Genomic DNA, 17,625 nt, shown 5'->3' on the forward strand with positions numbered 1-17,625 from the left:
GGCTCTGTATTTCTGTATCTGCTGTAACAGTGCTAGATGACTAGGACGGTGGGTCTGTATTTCTGTATCTGCTGTAACAGCGCTGGATGACTAGGACGGCGGGTCTGTGTTTCTGTATCTGCTGTAACAGCGCTAGATGACTAGGACGGCGGGTCTGTGTTTCTGTATCTGCTGTAACAGCGCTAGATGACTAGGACGGCGGGTCTGTGTTTCTGTATCTGCTGTAGCAGCGCTAGATGACTAGGACGGGGGGTCTGTGTTTCTGTATCTGCTGTAGCAGCGCTATATGACTAGGACGGCGGGTCTGTATTTCTGTATCCGCTGTAGCAGCGCTAGATGAGTAGGACGGTGGGTCTGTATTTCTGTATCTGCTATAACAGCGCTAGATGAGTAGGACGGCGGGTCTGTATTTCTGTATCTGCTGTAACAGCGCTAGATGACTAGGACGGCAAGTCTGTATTTCTGTATCTGCTGTAACACTGCTAGATGACTAGGACGGCGGGTCTGTATTTCTGGATCTGCTGTAGCAGTGCTAGATGACTAGGACGGCGGGTCTGTATTTCTGTATCTGCTCTAACAGTGCTAGATGACTAGGACGGCGGGTCTGTATTTCTGTATCTCCTGAGCAGCGCTAGATGACTAGGACGTCTGGTCTGTATTTCTGTATCTGCTCTAACAGCGCTAGATGACTAGGACGGCGGGTCTGTGTTTCTGTATCTGCTGTAGCAGCGCTAGATGACTAGGACGGCGGGTTTGTGTTTCTGTATCTGCTGTAGCCGCGCTAGATGACTAGGACGGCGGGTCTGTGTTTCTGTATCTGCTGTAGTAGCGCTAGATGACTAGGACGGTGGGTCTGTATTTCTGTATCTGCTCTAACAGCGGTAGATGACTAGGACGGTGGGTCTGTATTTCTGTATCTGCTGTAGCAGCACTAGATGACTAGGACGGCAGGTCTGTGTTTCTGTATCTGCTGTAGCAGTGCTAGATGACTAGGACGGTGGGTCTGTATTTCTGTATCTGCTCTAACAGCGCTAGATGACTAGAACGGTGGGTGTGTATTTCTGTATCTGCTGTAGCAGGGCTAGATGACTAGGACGGCGGGTCTGTGTTTCTGTATCTGCTGTAGCAGCGCTAGATGACTAGGACGGTGGGTCTGTGTTTCTGTATCTGCTGTAGCAGCGCTAGATGACTAGGACGGTGGGTCTGTATTTCTGTATCTGCTGTAGCAGCGCTAGATGACTAGGACGGTGGGTCTGTATTTCTGTATGTGTTGTAACAGCGCTAGATGACTAGGATGCTGGGTCTATATTTCTGTATCTGACGTAGCTGCGCTAGATGACTAGGATGGCGGGTCTGTATTTCTGTATCTGCTGTAGCAGCGCTAGATGACTAGGACGGCGGGTCTGTGTTTCTGTATCTGCTGTAGCAGCGCTAGATGACTAGGACGGCGGGTCTGTATTTCTGTATCTGCTGTAATAGCGCTAGATGACTAGGACGGTGGGTCTGTATTTCTGTATCTGCTGTAACAGCGCTAGATGACTAGGACGGTGGGTCTGTATTTCTGTATCTGCTGTAACAGCGCTGGATGACTAGGACGGCGGGTCTGTATTTCTGTATCTGTTGTAACAGTGTTAGATGACTAGGACGGCGCGTCTGTATTTCTGTATCTGCTGTAACAGTGTTAGATGACTAGGACGGCGGGTCTGTGTTTCTGTATCTGCTGTAGCAGCGCTAGATGACTAGGACGGCGGGTCTGTGTTTCTGTATCTGCTGTAACAGCGCTGGATGACTAGGACGGTGGGTCTGTGTTTCTGTATCTGTTGTAACAGTGTTAGATGACTAGGACGGCGGGTCTGTATTTCTGTATCTGTTGTAACAGTGTTAGATGACTAGGACGGCGGGTCTGTATTTCTGTATCTGCTGTAACAGCGCTAGATGACTAGGACGGCGGGTCTGTATTTCTGTATCTGTGGTAACAGTGTTAGATGACTAGGACGGCGGGTCTGTATTTCTGTATCTGCTGTAACAGTGTTAGATGACTAGGACGGCGGGTCTGTGTTTCTGTATCTGCTGTAACAGCGCTAGATGACTAGGACGGCGGGTCTGTGTTTCTGTATCTGCTGTAGCAGCGCTAGATGACTAGGACGGCGGGTCTGTGTTTCTGTATCTGCTGTAACAGCGCTGGATGACTAGGACGGTGGGTCTGTGTTTCTGTATCTGTTGTAACAGTGTTAGATGACTAGGACAGCGGGTCTGTATTTCTGTATCTGTTGTAACAGTGTTAGATGACTAGGACGGCGGGTCTGTATTTCTGTATCTGCTGTAACAGCGCTAGATGACTAGGACGGCGGGTCTGTGTTTCTGTATCTGCTGTAACAGCGCTAGATGACTAGGACGGTGGGTCTGTATTTCTGTATCTGTCGTAGCCGCGCTAGATGCCTAGGACGGTGGGTCTGTATTTCTGTATCTGCTGTAGCAGCGCTAGATGAGTAGGACGGTGGGTCTGTGTTTCTGTATCTGCTCTAACAGCGCTAGATGACTAGGACGGCGGGTCTGTATTTCTGTATCTGCTGTAACAGCGCTAGATGACTAGGACGGCGAGTCTGTATGTCTGTATCTGCTCTAACAGCGCTAGATGACTAGGACGGTGGGTCTGTATTTCTGTATCTGTCGTAGCCGCGCTAGATGACTAGGACGGCGGGTCTGTATTTCTGTATCTGCTCTAACAGCGCTAGATGACTAGGACGGTGGGTCTGTATTTCTGTATCTGTCGTAGCCGCGCTAGATGACTAGGACGGCGGGTCTGTATTTCTGTATCTGCTGTAACAGCGCTAGATGACTAGGACGGTGGGTCTGTATTTCTGTATCTGTCGTAGCCGCGCTAGATGACTAGGATGGCGGGTCTGTATTTCTGTATGTGTTGTAACAGCGCTAGATGACTAGGACGGTGGGTCTGTATTTCTGTATCTGTCGTAGCCGCGCTAGATGACTAGGACGGCGGGTCTGTATTTCTGTATCTGCTGTAACTGCGCTAGATGACTAGGACGGTGGGTCTGTATTTCTGTATCTGCTGTAGCAGCGCTAGATGACTAGGACGGTGGGTCTGTATTTCTGTATCTGTCGTAGCCGTGCTAGATGACTAGGACGGCGGGTCTGTATTTCTGTATCTGTCGTAGCCGCGCTAGATGACTAGGACGGTGGGTCTGTATTTCTGTATCTGCTGTAGCAGCGCTAGATGACTAGGACGGTGGGTCTGTATTTCTGTATGTGCTGTAACAGCGCTAGATGACTAGGACGGCGGGTCTGTATTTCTGTATCTGCTGTAGCAGCGCTAGATGACTAGGACAGTGGTTCTGTATTTCTGTATGTGCTTTAGCCCCGCTAGATGACTAGGACGGCGGGTCTGTGTTTCTGTGTCTGCTGTAGCTGCGCTCGATGACTAGGACGGCGGGTCTGTGTTTCTGTATCTGCTGTAGCAGCGGTAGATGACTAGGACGGCGGGTCTGTGTTTCTGTATCTGCTGTAACAGCGCTAGATGACTAGGACGGCGGGTCTGTGTTTCTGTATCTGCTGTAGCAGCGCTAGATGACTAGGACGGCGGGTCTGTGTTTCTGTATCTGCTGTAGCAGCGCTAGATGACTAGGACGGCGGGTCTGTATTTCTGTATCTGCTATAGCAGCGCTAGATGACTAGGACGGCGGGTCTGTATTCCTGTATCTGCTGTAGCAGCGCTAGATGACTAGGACGGCGGGTCTGTATTCCTGTATCTGCTGTAGCAGCGCTAGATGACTAGGACGGCGGCTCTGTATTTCTGTATCTGCTGTAACAGTGCTAGATGACTAGGACGGTGGGTCTGTATTTCTGTATCTGCTGTAACAGCGCTGGATGACTAGGACGGCGGGTCTGTGTTTCTGTATCTGCTGTAACAGCGCTAGATGACTAGGACGGCGGGTCTGTGTTTCTGTATCTGCTGTAACAGCGCTAGATGACTAGGACGGCGGGTCTGTGTTTCTGTATCTGCTGTAGCAGCGCTAGATGACTAGGACGGCGGGTCTATATTTCTGTATCTGCTGTAACAGCGCTAGATGACTAGGACGGCGGGTCTGTATTTCTGTATCTGCTGTAACAGCGGTAGATGACTAGGACAGTGGGTCTGTGTTTCTGTATCTGTTGTAACAGTGTTAGATGACTAGGACGGCGGGTCTGTATTTCTGTATCTGCTGTAACAGTGTTAGATGACTAGGACGGCGGGTCTGTGTTTCTGTATCTGCTGTAGCAGCGCTAGATGTCTAGGACGGCGGGTCTGTGTTTCTGTATCTGCTGTAACAGCGCTGGATGACTAGGACGGTGGGTCTGTGTTTCTGTATCTGTTGTAACAGTGTTAGATGACTAGGACGGCGGGTCTGTATTTCTGTATCTGTTGTAACAGTGTTAGATGACTAGGACGGCGGGTCTGTATTTCTGTATCTGCTGTAACAGCGCTAGATGACTAGGACGGCGGGTCTGTATTTCTGTATCTGTTGTAACAGTGTTAGATGACTAGGACGGCGGGTCTGTATTTCTGTATCTGTTGTAACAGCGCTAGATGACTAGGACGGTCGGTCTGTATTTCTGTATCTGTCATAGCCGCGCTAGATGACTAGGACGGTGGGTCTGTATTTCTGTATCTGTTGTAACAGCGCTAGATGACTAGGACGGTCGGTCTGTATTTCTGTATCTGCTGTAGCTGCGCTAGATGACTAGGACAGTGGTTCTGTATTTCTGTAGGTGCTTTAGCCCCGCTAGATGACTAGGACGGCGGGTCTGTGTTTCTGTGTCTGCTGTAGCTGCGCTCGATGACTAGGACGGCGGGTCTGTGTTTCTGTATCTGCTGTAGCAGCGGTAGATGACTAGGACGGCGGGTCTGTGTTTCTGTATCTGCTGTAACAGCGCTAGATGACTAGGACGGCGGGTCTGTGTTTCTGTCTCTGCTGTAGCAGCGCTAGATGACTAGGACGGCGGGTCTGTGTTTCTGTATCTGCTGTAGCAGCGCTAGATGACTAGGACGGCGGGTCTGTATTTCTGTATCTGCTATAGCAGCGCTAGATGACTAGGACGGCGGGTCTGTATTCCTGTATCTGCTGTAGCAGCGCTAGATGACTAGGACGGCGGGTCTGTATTCCTGTATCTGCTGTAGCAGCGCTAGATGACTAGGACGGCGGCTCTGTATTTCTGTATCTGCTGTAACAGTGCTAGATGACTAGGACGGTGGGTCTGTATTTCTGTATCTGCTGTAACAGCGCTGGATGACTAGGACGGCGGGTCTGTGTTTCTGTATCTGCTGTAACAGCGCTAGATGACTAGGACGGCGGGTCTGTGTTTCTGTATCTGCTGTAACAGCGCTAGATGACTAGGACGGCGGGTCTGTGTTTCTGTATCTGCTGTAGCAGCGCTAGATGACTAGGACGGGGGGTCTGTGTTTCTGTATCTGCTGTAGCAGCGCTATATGACTAGGACGGCGGGTCTGTATTTCTGTATCCGCTGTAGCAGCGCTAGATGAGTAGGACGGTGGGTCTGTATTTCTGTATCTGCTATAACAGCGCTAGATGAGTAGGACGGCGGGTCTGTATTTCTGTATCTGCTGTAACAGCGCTAGATGACTAGGACGGCAGGTCTGTATTTCTGTATCTGCTGTAACACTGCTAGATGACTAGGACGGCGGGTCTGTATTTCTGGATCTGCTGTAGCAGTGCTAGATGACTAGGACGGCGGGTCTGTATTTCTGTATCTGCTCTAACAGTGCTAGATGACTAGGACGGCGGGTCTGTATTTCTGTATCTCCTGAGCAGCGCTAGATGACTAGGACGTCTGGTCTGTATTTCTGTATCTGCTCTAACAGCGCTAGATGACTAGGACGGCGGGTCTGTGTTTCTGTATCTGCTGTAGCAGCGCTAGATGATTAGGACGGCGGGTCTGTGTTTCTGTATCTGCTGTAGCCGCGCTAGATGACTAGGACGGCGGGTCTGTGTTTCTGTATCTGCTGTAGTAGCGCTAGATGACTAGGACGGTGGGTCTGTATTTCTGTATCTGCTCTAACAGCGGTAGATGACTAGGACGGTGGGTCTGTATTTCTGTATCTGCTGTAGCAGCACTAGATGACTAGGACGGCAGGTCTGTGTTTCTGTATCTGCTGTAGCAGTGCTAGATGACTAGGACGGTGGGTCTGTATTTCTGTATCTGCTCTAACAGCGCTAGATGACTAGAACGGTGGGTCTGTATTTCTGTATCTGCTGTAGCAGGGCTAGATGACTAGGACGGCGGGTCTGTGTTTCTGTATCTGCTGTAGCAGCGCTAGATGACTAGGACGGTGGGTCTGTGTTTCTGTATCTGCTGTAGCAGCGCTAGATGACTAGGACGGTGGGTCTGTATTTCTGGATCTGCTGTAGCAGCGCTAGATGACTAGGACGGTGGGTCTGTATTTCTGTATGTGTTGTAACAGCGCTAGATGACTAGGATGCTGGGTCTATATTTCTGTATCTGACGTAGCTGCGCTAGATGACTAGGATGGCGGGTCTGTATTTCTGTATCTGCTGTAGCAGCGCTAGATGACTAGGACGGCGGGTCTGTGTTTCTGTATCTGCTGTAGCAGCGCTAGATGACTAGGACGGCGGGTCTGTATTTCTGTATCTGCTGTAATAGCGCTAGATGACTAGGACGGTGGGTCTGTATTTCTGTATCTGCTGTAACAGCGCTAGATGACTAGGACGGTGGGTCTGTATTTCTGTATCTGCTGTAACAGCGCTGGATGACTAGGACGGCGGGTCTGTATTTCTGTATCTGTTGTAACAGTGTTAGATGACTAGGACGGCGCGTCTGTATTTCTGTATCTGCTGTAACAGTGTTAGATGACTAGGACGGCGGGTCTGTGTTTCTGTATATGCTGTAACAGCGCTAGATGACTAGGACGGCGGGTCTGTGTTTCTGTATCTGCTGTAACAGCGCTAGATGACTAGGACGGCGGGTCTGTGTTTCTGTATCTGCTGTAGCAGCGCTAGATGACTAGGACGGCGGGTCTGTGTTTCTGTATCTGCTGTAACAGCGCTAGATGACTAGGACGGCGGGTCTGTGTTTCTGTATCTGCTGTAACAGCGCTAGATGACTAGGACGGCGGGTCTGTATTTCTGTATCTGGTGTAACAGCACTAGATGACTAGGACGGCGGGTCTGTGTTTCTGTATCTGCTGTAGCAGCGCTAGATGACTAGGACGGCGGGTCTGTGTTTCTGTATCTGCTGTAGCAGCGCTAGATGACTAGGACGGCGGGTCTGTGTTTCTGTATCTGCTGTAGCAGCGCTAGATGACTAGGACGGCGGGTCTGTGTTTCTGTATCTGCTGTAACAGCGCTGGATGACTAGGACGGTGGGTCTGTGTTTCTGTATCTGTTGTAACAGTGTTAGATGACTAGGACGGCGGGTCTGTATTTCTGTATCTGTTGTAACAGTGTTAGATGACTAGGACGGCGGGTCTGTATTTCTGTATCTGCTGTAACAGCGCTAGATGACTAGGACGGCGGGTCTGTATTTCTGTATCTGTGGTAACAGTGTTAGATGACTAGGACGGCGGGTCTGTATTTCTGTATCTGCTGTAACAGTGTTAGATGACTAGGACGGCGGGTCTGTGTTTCTGTATCTGCTGTAACAGCGCTAGATGACTAGGACGGCGGGTCTGTGTTTCTGTATCTGCTGTAGCAGCGCTAGATGACTAGGACGGCGGGTCTGTGTTTCTGTATCTGCTGTAACAGCGCTGGATGACTAGGACGGTGGGTCTGTGTTTCTGTATCTGTTGTAACAGTGTTAGATGACTAGGACAGCGGGTCTGTATTTCTGTATCTGTTGTAACAGTGTTAGATGACTAGGACGGCGGGTCTGTATTTCTGTATCTGCTGTAACAGCGCTAGATGACTAGGACGGCGGGTCTGTGTTTCTGTATCTGCTGTAACAGCGCTAGATGACTAGGACGGTGGGTCTGTATTTCTGTATCTGTCGTAGCCGCGCTAGATGCCTAGGACGGTGGGTCTGTATTTCTGTATCTGCTGTAGCAGCGCTAGATGAGTAGGACGGTGGGTCTGTGTTTCTGTATCTGCTCTAACAGCGCTAGATGACTAGGACGGCGGGTCTGTATTTCTGTATCTGCTGTAACAGCGCTAGATGACTAGGACGGCGAGTCTGTATGTCTGTATCTGCTCTAACAGCGCTAGATGACTAGGACGGTGGGTCTGTATTTCTGTATCTGTCGTAGCCGCGCTAGATGACTAGGACGGCGGGTCTGTATTTCTGTATCTGCTCTAACAGCGCTAGATGACTAGGACGGTGGGTCTGTATTTCTGTATCTGTCGTAGCCGCGCTAGATGACTAGGACGGCGGGTCTGTATTTCTGTATCTGCTGTAACAGCGCTAGATGACTAGGACGGTGGGTCTGTATTTCTGTATCTGTCGTAGCCGCGCTAGATGACTAGGATGGCGGGTCTGTATTTCTGTATGTGTTGTAACAGCGCTAGATGACTAGGACGGTGGGTCTGTATTTCTGTATCTGTCGTAGCCGCGCTAGATGACTAGGACGGCGGGTCTGTATTTCTGTATCTGCTGTAACTGCGCTAGATGACTAGGACGGTGGGTCTGTATTTCTGTATCTGCTGTAGCAGCGCTAGATGACTAGGACGGTGGGTCTGTATTTCTGTATCTGTCGTAGCCGTGCTAGATGACTAGGACGGCGGGTCTGTATTTCTGTATCTGTCGTAGCCGCGCTAGATGACTAGGACGGTGGGTCTGTATTTCTGTATCTGCTGTAGCAGCGCTAGATGACTAGGACGGTGGGTCTGTATTTCTGTATGTGCTGTAACAGCGCTAGATGACTAGGACGGCGGGTCTGTATTTCTGTATCTGCTGTAGCAGCGCTAGATGACTAGGACGGCGGGTCTGTATTTCTGTATCTGCTGTAACAGCGCTAGATGACTAGGACGGCGGGTCTGTATTTCTGTATCTGCTGTAACAGCGCTAGATGACTAGGACGGTGGGTCTGTATTTCTGTATCTGTCGTAGCCGCGCTAGATGACTAGGACGGCGGGTCTGTATTTCTGTATCTGCTGTAACAGCGCTAGATGACTAGGACGGCGGGTCTGTATTTCTGTATCTGCTGTAGCAGCGCTAGATGACTAGGACGGCGGGTCTGTATTTCTGTATCTGCTGTAGCAGCGCTAGATGACTAGGACGACGGGTCTGTATTTCTGTATCTGCTGTAACAGCGCTAGATGACTAGGACGGCGGGTCTGTATTTCTGTATCTGCTGTAACAGCGGTAGATGACTAGGACGGTGGGTCTGTGTTTCTGTATCTGTTGTAACAGTGTTAGATGACTAGGACGGCGGGTCTGTATTTCTGTATCTGCTGTAACAGTGTTAGATGACTAGGACGGCGGGTCTGTGTTTCTGTATCTGCTGTAGCAGCGCTAGATGTTTAGGACGGCGGGTCTGTGTTTCTGTATCTGCTGTAGCAGCGCTGGATGACTAGGACGGCGGGTCTGTGTTTCTGTATCTGCTGTAACAGCGCTGGATGACTAGGACGGTGGGTCTGTGTTTCTGTATCTGTTGTAACAGTGGTAGATGACTAGGACGGCGGGTCTGTATTTCTGTATCTGTTGTAACAGTGTTAGATGACTAGGACGGCGGGTCTGTATTTCTGTATCTGCTGTAACAGCGCTAGATGACTAGGACGGCGGGTCTGTATTTCTGTATCTGTTGTAACAGTGTTAGATGACTAGGACGGCGGGTCTGTATTTCTGTATCTGTTGTAACAGCGCTAGATGACTAGGACGGCGGGTCTGTGTTTCTGTGTCTGCTGTAGCTGCGCTCGATGACTAGGACGGCGGGTCTGTGTTTCTGTATCTGCTGTAGCAGCGGTAGATGACTAGGACGGCGGGTCTGTGTTTCTGTATCTGCTGTAGCAGCGCTAGATGACTAGGACGGCGGGTCTGTGTTTCTGTATCTGCTGTAGCAGCGCTAGATGACTAGGACGGCGGGTCTGTATTTCTGTATCTGCTATAGCAGCGCTAGATGACTAGGACGGCGGGTCTGTATTCCTGTATCTGCTGTAGCAGCGCTAGATGACTAGGACGGCGGGTCTGTATTCCTGTATCTGCTGTAGCAGCGCTAGATGACTAGGACGGCGGCTCTGTATTTCTGTATCTGCTGTAACAGTGCTAGATGACTAGGACGGTGGGTCTGTATTTCTGTATCTGCTGTAACAGCGCTGGATGACTAGGACGGCGGGTCTGTGTTTCTGTATCTGCTGTAACAGCGCTAGATGACTAGGACGGCGGGTCTGTGTTTCTGTATCTGCTGTAACAGCGCTAGATGACTAGGACGGCGGGTCTGTGTTTCTGTATCTGCTGTAGCAGCGCTAGATGACTAGGACGGGGGGTCTGTGTTTCTGTATCTGCTGTAGCAGCGCTATATGACTAGGACGGCGGGTCTGTATTTCTGTATCCGCTGTAGCAGTGCTAGATGAGTAGGACGGTGGGTCTGTATTTCTGTATCCGCTGTAGCAGTGCTAGATGAGTAGGACGGTGGGTCTGTATTTCTGTATCTGCTGTAACACTGCTAGATGACTAGGACGGCGGGTCTGTATTTCTGGATCTGCTGTAGCAGTGCTAGATGACTAGGACGGCGGGTCTGTATTTCTGTATCTGCTCTAACAGTGCTGGATGACTAGGACGGCGGGTCTGTATTTCTGTATCTCCTGAGCAGCGCTAGATGACTAGGACGTCTGGTCTGTATTTCTGTATCTGCTCTAACAGCGCTAGATGACTAGGACGGCGGGTCTGTGTTTCTGTATCTGCTGTAGCAGCGCTAGATGACTAGGACGGCGGGTCTGTGTTTCTGTATCTGCTGTAGCCGCGCTAGATGACTAGGACGGCGGGTCTGTGTTTCTGTATCTGCTGTAGTAGCGCTAGATGACTAGGACGGTGGGTCTGTATTTCTGTATCTGCTCTAACAGCGGTAGATGACTAGGACGGTGGGTCTGTATTTCTGTATCTGCTGTAGCAGCACTAGATGACTAGGACGGCAGGTCTGTGTTTCTGTATCTGCTGTAGCAGCGCTAGATGACTAGGACGGTGGGTCTGTATTTCTGTATCTGCTCTAACAGCGCTAGATGACTAGGACGGTGGGTCTGTATTTCTGTATCTGCTGTAGCAGGGCTAGATGACTAGGACGGCGGGTCTGTGTTTCTGTATCTGCTGTAGCAGCGCTAGATGACTAGGACGGTGGGTCTGTGTTTCTGTATCTGCTGTAGCAGCGCTAGATGACTAGGACGGTGGGTCTGTATTTCTGTATCTGCCCTAGCAGCGCTAGATGACTAGGACGGTGGGTCTGTATTTCTGTATGTGTTGTAACAGCGCTAGATGACTAGGATGCTGGGTCTATATTTCTGTATCTGACGTAGCTGCGCTAGATGACTAGGACGGCGGGTCTGTATTTCTGTATCTGCTGTAATAGCGCTAGATGACTAGGACGGTGGGTCTGTATTTCTGTATCTGCTGTAACAGCGCTAGATGACTAGGACGGTGGGTCTGTATTTCTGTATCTGCTGTAACAGCGCTGGATGACTAGGACGGCGGGTCTGTATTTCTGTATCTGTTGTAACAGTGTTAGATGACTAGGACGGCGCGTCTGTATTTCTGTATCTGCTGTAACAGTGTTAGATGACTAGGACGGCGGGTCTGTGTTTCTGTATATGCTGTAACAGCGCTAGATGACTAGGACGGCGGGTCTGTGTTTCTGTATCTGCTGTAACAGCGCTAGATGACTAGGACGGCGGGTCTGTGTTTCTGTATCTGCTGTAGCAGCGCTAGATGACTAGGACGGCGGGTCTGTGTTTCTGTATCTGCTGTAACAGCGCTAGATGACTAGGACGGCGGGTCTGTGTTTCTGTATCTGCTGTAACAGCGCTAGATGACTAGGACGGCGGGTCTGTATTTCTGTATCTGGTGTAACAGCACTAGATGACTAGGACGGCGGGTCTGTGTTTCTGTATCTGCTGTAGCAGCGCTAGATGACTAGGACGGCGGGTCTGTGTTTCTGTATCTGCTGTAGCAGCGCTAGATGACTAGGACGGCGGGTCTGTGTTTCTGTATCTGCTGTAGCAGCGCTAGATGACTAGGACGGCGGGTCTGTGTTTCTGTATCTGCTGTAACAGCGCTGGATGACTAGGACGGTGGGTCTGTGTTTCTGTATCTGTTGTAACAGTGTTAGATGACTAGGACGGCGGGTCTGTATTTCTGTATCTGTTGTAACAGTGTTAGATGACTAGGACGGCGGGTCTGTATTTCTGTATCTGCTGTAACAGCGCTAGATGACTAGGACGGCGGGTCTGTATTTCTGTATCTGTGGTAACAGTGTTAGATGACTAGGACGGCGGGTCTGTATTTCTGTATCTGCTGTAACAGTGTTAGATGACTAGGACGGCGGGTCTGTGTTTCTGTATCTGCTGTAACAGCGCTAGATGACTAGGACGGCGGGTCTGTGTTTCTGTATCTGCTGTAGCAGCGCTAGATGACTAGGACGGCGGGTCTGTGTTTCTGTATCTGCTGTAACAGCGCTGGATGACTAGGACGGTGGGTCTGTGTTTCTGTATCTGTTGTAACAGTGTTAGATGACTAGGACAGCGGGTCTGTATTTCTGTATCTGTTGTAACAGTGTTAGATGACTAGGACGGCGGGTCTGTATTTCTGTATCTGCTGTAACAGCGCTAGATGACTAGGACGGCGGGTCTGTGTTTCTGTATCTGCTGTAACAGCGCTAGATGACTAGGACGGTGGGTCTGTATTTCTGTATCTGTCGTAGCCGCGCTAGATGCCTAGGACGGTGGGTCTGTATTTCTGTATCTGCTGTAGCAGCGCTAGATGAGTAGGACGGTGGGTCTGTGTTTCTGTATCTGCTCTAACAGCGCTAGATGACTAGGACGGCGGGTCTGTATTTCTGTATCTGCTGTAACAGCGCTAGATGACTAGGACGGCGAGTCTGTATGTCTGTATCTGCTCTAACAGCGCTAGATGACTAGGACGGTGGGTCTGTATTTCTGTATCTGTCGTAGCCGCGCTAGATGACTAGGACGGCGGGTCTGTATTTCTGTATCTGCTCTAACAGCGCTAGATGACTAGGACGGTGGGTCTGTATTTCTGTATCTGTCGTAGCCGCGCTAGATGACTAGGACGGCGGGTCTGTATTTCTGTATCTGCTGTAACAGCGCTAGATGACTAGGACGGTGGGTCTGTATTTCTGTATCTGTCGTAGCCGCGCTAGATGACTAGGATGGCGGGTCTGTATTTCTGTATGTGTTGTAACAGCGCTAGATGACTAGGACGGTGGGTCTGTATTTCTGTATCTGTCGTAGCCGCGCTAGATGACTAGGACGGCGGGTCTGTATTTCTGTATCTGCTGTAACTGCGCTAGATGACTAGGACGGTGGGTCTGTATTTCTGTATCTGCTGTAGCAGCGCTAGATGACTAGGACGGTGGGTCTGTATTTCTGTATCTGTCGTAGCCGTGCTAGATGACTAGGACGGCGGGTCTGTATTTCTGTATCTGTCGTAGCCGCGCTAGATGACTAGGACGGTGGGTCTGTATTTCTGTATCTGCTGTAGCAGCGCTAGATGACTAGGACGGTGGGTCTGTATTTCTGTATGTGCTGTAACAGCGCTAGATGACTAGGACGGCGGGTCTGTATTTCTGTATCTGCTGTAGCAGCGCTAGATGACTAGGACGGCGGGTCTGTATTTCTGTATCTGCTGTAACAGCGCTAGATGACTAGGACGGCGGGTCTGTATTTCTGTATCTGCTGTAACAGCGCTAGATGACTAGGACGGTGGGTCTGTATTTCTGTATCTGTCGTAGCCGCGCTAGATGACTAGGACGGCGGGTCTGTATTTCTGTATCTGCTGTAACAGCGCTAGATGACTAGGACGGCGGGTCTGTATTTCTGTATCTGCTGTAGCAGCGCTAGATGACTAGGACGGCGGGTCTGTATTTCTGTATCTGCTGTAGCAGCGCTAGATGACTAGGACGGCGGGTCTGTATTTCTGTATCTGCTGTAACAGCGATAGATGACTAGGACGGCGGGTCTGTATTTCTGTATCTGCTGTAACAGCGGTAGATGACTAGGACGGTGGGTCTGTGTTTCTGTATCTGTTGTAACAGTGTTAGATGACTAGGACGGCGGGTCTGTATTTCTGTATCTGCTGTAACAGTGTTAGATGACTAGGACGGCGGGTCTGTGTTTCTGTATCTGCTGTAGCAGCGCTAGATGTCTAGGACGGCGGGTCTGTGTTTCTGTATCTGCTGTAGCAGCGCTGGATGACTAGGACGGCGGGTCTGTGTTTCTGTATCTGCTGTAACAGCGCTGGATGACTAGGACGGTGGGTCTGTGTTTCTGTATCTGTTGTAACAGTGGTAGATGACTAGGACGGCGGGTCTGTATTTCTGTATCTGTTGTAACAGTGTTAGATGACTAGGACGGCGGGTCTGTATTTCTGTATCTGCTGTAACAGCGCTAGATGACTAGGACGGCGGGTCTGTATTTCTGTATCTGTTGTAACAGTGTTAGATGACTAGGACGGCGGGTCTGTATTTCTGTATCTGTTGTAACAGCGCTAGATGACTAGGACGGTCGGTCTGTATTTCTGTATCTGTCATAGCCGCGCTAGATGACTAGGACGGTGGGTCTGTATTTCTGTATCTGTTGTAACAGCGCTAGATGACTAGGACGGCGGGTCTGTGTTTCTGTGTCTGCTGTAGCTGCGCTCGATGACTAGGACGGCGGGTCTGTGTTTCTGTATCTGCTGTAGCAGCGGTAGATGACTAGGACGGCGGGTCTGTGTTTCTGTATCTGCTGTAACAGCGCTAGATGACTAGTACGGCGGGTCTGTGTTTCTGTATCTGCTGTAGCAGCGCTAGATGACTAGGACGGCGGGTCTGTGTTTCTGTATCTGCTGTAGCAGCGCTAGATGACTAGGACGGCGGGTCTGTATTTCTGTATCTGCTATAGCAGCGCTAGATGACTAGGACGGCGGGTCTGTATTCCTGTATCTGCTGTAGCAGCGCTAGATGACTAGGACGGCGGGTCTGTATTCCTGTATCTGCTGTAGCAGCGCTAGATGACTAGGACGGCGGCTCTGTATTTCTGTATCTGCTGTAACAGTGCTAGATGACTAGGACGGTGGGTCTGTATTTCTGTATCTGCTGTAACAGCGCTGGATGACTAGGACGGCGGGTCTGTGTTTCTGTATCTGCTGTAACAGCGCTAGATGACTAGGACGGCGGGTCTGTGTTTCTGTATCTGCTGTAACAGCGCTAGATGACTAGGACGGCGGGTCTGTGTTTCTGTATCTGCTGTAGCAGCGCTAGATGACTAGGACGGGGGGTCTGTGTTTCTGTATCTGCTGTAGCAGCGCTATATGACTAGGACGGCGGGTCTGTATTTCTGTATCCGCTGTAGCAGTGCTAGATGAGTAGGACGGTGGGTCTGTATTTCTGTATCCGCTGTAGCAGTGCTAGATGAGTAGGACGGTGGGTCTGTATTTCTGTATCTGCTGTAACACTGCTAGATGACTAGGACGGCGGGTCTGTATTTCTGGATCTGCTGTAGCAGTGCTAGATGACTAGGACGGCGGGTCTGTATTTCTGTATCTGCTCTAACAGTGCTGGATGACTAGGACGGCGGGTCTGTATTTCTGTATCTCCTGAGCAGCGCTAGATGACTAGGACGTCTGGTCTGTATTTCTGTATCTGCTCTAACAGCGCTAGATGACTAGGACGGCGGGTCTGTGTTTCTGTATCTGCTGTAGCAGCGCTAGATGACTAGGACGGCGGGTCTGTGTTTCTGTATCTGCTGTAGCCGCGCTAGATGACTAGGACGGCGGGTCTGTGTTTCTGTATCTGCTGTAGTAGCGCTAGATGACTAGGACGGTGGGTCTGTATTTCTGTATCTGCTCTAACAGCGGTAGATGACTAGGACGGTGGGTCTGTATTTCTGTATCTGCTGTAGCAGCACTAGATGACTAGGACGGCAGGTCTGTGTTTCTGTATCTGCTGTAGCAGCGCTAGATGACTAGGACGGTGGGTCTGTATTTCTGTATCTGCTCTAACAGCGCTAGATGACTAGGACGGTGGGTCTGTATTTCTGTATCTGCTGTAGCAGGGCTAGATGACTAGGACGGCGGGTCTGTGTTTCTGTATCTGCTGTAGCAGCGCTAGATGACTAGGACGGTGGGTCTGTGTTTCTGTATCTGCTGTAGCAGCGCTAGATGACTAGGACGGTGGGTCTGTATTTCTGTATCTGCTGTAGCAGCGCTAGATGACTAGGACGGTGGGTCTGTATTTCTGTATGTGTTGTAACAGCGCTAGATGACTAGGATGCTGGGTCTATATTTCTGTATCTGACGTAGCTGCGCTAGATGACTAGGACGGCGGGTCTGTATTTCTGTATCTGGTGTAACAGCGCTAGATGACTAGGACGGCGGGTCTGTGTTTCTGTATCTGCTGTAGCAGCGCTAGATGACTAGGACGGCGGGTCTGTGTTTCTGTATCTGCTGTAGCAGCGCTAGATGACTAGGACGGCGGGTCTGTGTTTCTGTATCTGCTGTAGCAGCGCTAGATGACTAGGACAGCGGGTCTGTGTTTCTGTATCTGCTGTAACAGCGCTGGATGACTAGGACGGTGGGTCTGTGTTTCTGTATCTGTTGTAACAGTGTTAGATGACTAGGACGGCGGGTCTGTATTTCTGTATCTGTTGTAACAGTGTTAGATGACTAGGACGGCGGGTCTGTATTTCTGTATCTGCTGTAACAGCGCTAGATGACTAGGACGGCGGGTCTGTATTTCTGTATCTGTGGTAACAGTGTTAGATGACTAGGACGGCGGGTCTGTATTTCTGTATCTGCTGTAACAGTGTTAGATGACTAGGACGGCGGGTCTGTGTTTCTGTATCTGCTGTAACAGCGCTAGATGACTAGGACGGCGGGTCTGTGTTTCTGTATCTGCTGTAGCAGCGCTAGATGACTAGGACGGCGGGTCTGTGTTTCTGTATCTGCTGTAACAGCGCTGGATGACTAGGACGGTGGGTCTGTGTTTCTGTATCTGTTGTAACAGTGTTAGATGACTAGGACAGCGGGTCTGTATTTCTGTATCTGTTGTAACAGTGTTAGATGACTAGGACGGCGGGTCTGTATTTCTGTATCTGCTGTAACAGCGCTAGATGACTAGGACGGCGGGTCTGTGTTTCTGTATCTGCTGTAACAGCGCTAGATGACTAGGACGGTGGGTCTGTATTTCTGTATCTGTCGTAGCCGCGCTAGATGCCTAGGACGGTGGGTCTGTATTTCTGTATCTGCTGTAGCAGCGCTAGATGACTAGGACGGCGGGTCTGTATGTCTGTATCTGCTCTAACAGCGCTAGATGACTAGGACGGTGGGTCTGTGTTTCTGTATCTGCTCTAACAGCGCTAGATGACTAGGACGGCGGGTCTGTATTTCTGTATCTGCTGTAACAGCGCTAGATGACTAGGACGGCGGGTCTGTATGTCTGTATCTGCTCTAACA

The sequence above is a fragment of the Elephas maximus genome, chromosome 26, assembly GCF_024166365.1.
Source record: "Elephas maximus indicus isolate mEleMax1 chromosome 26, mEleMax1 primary haplotype, whole genome shotgun sequence".
NCBI lineage: Eukaryota > Metazoa > Chordata > Mammalia > Proboscidea > Elephantidae > Elephas > Elephas maximus.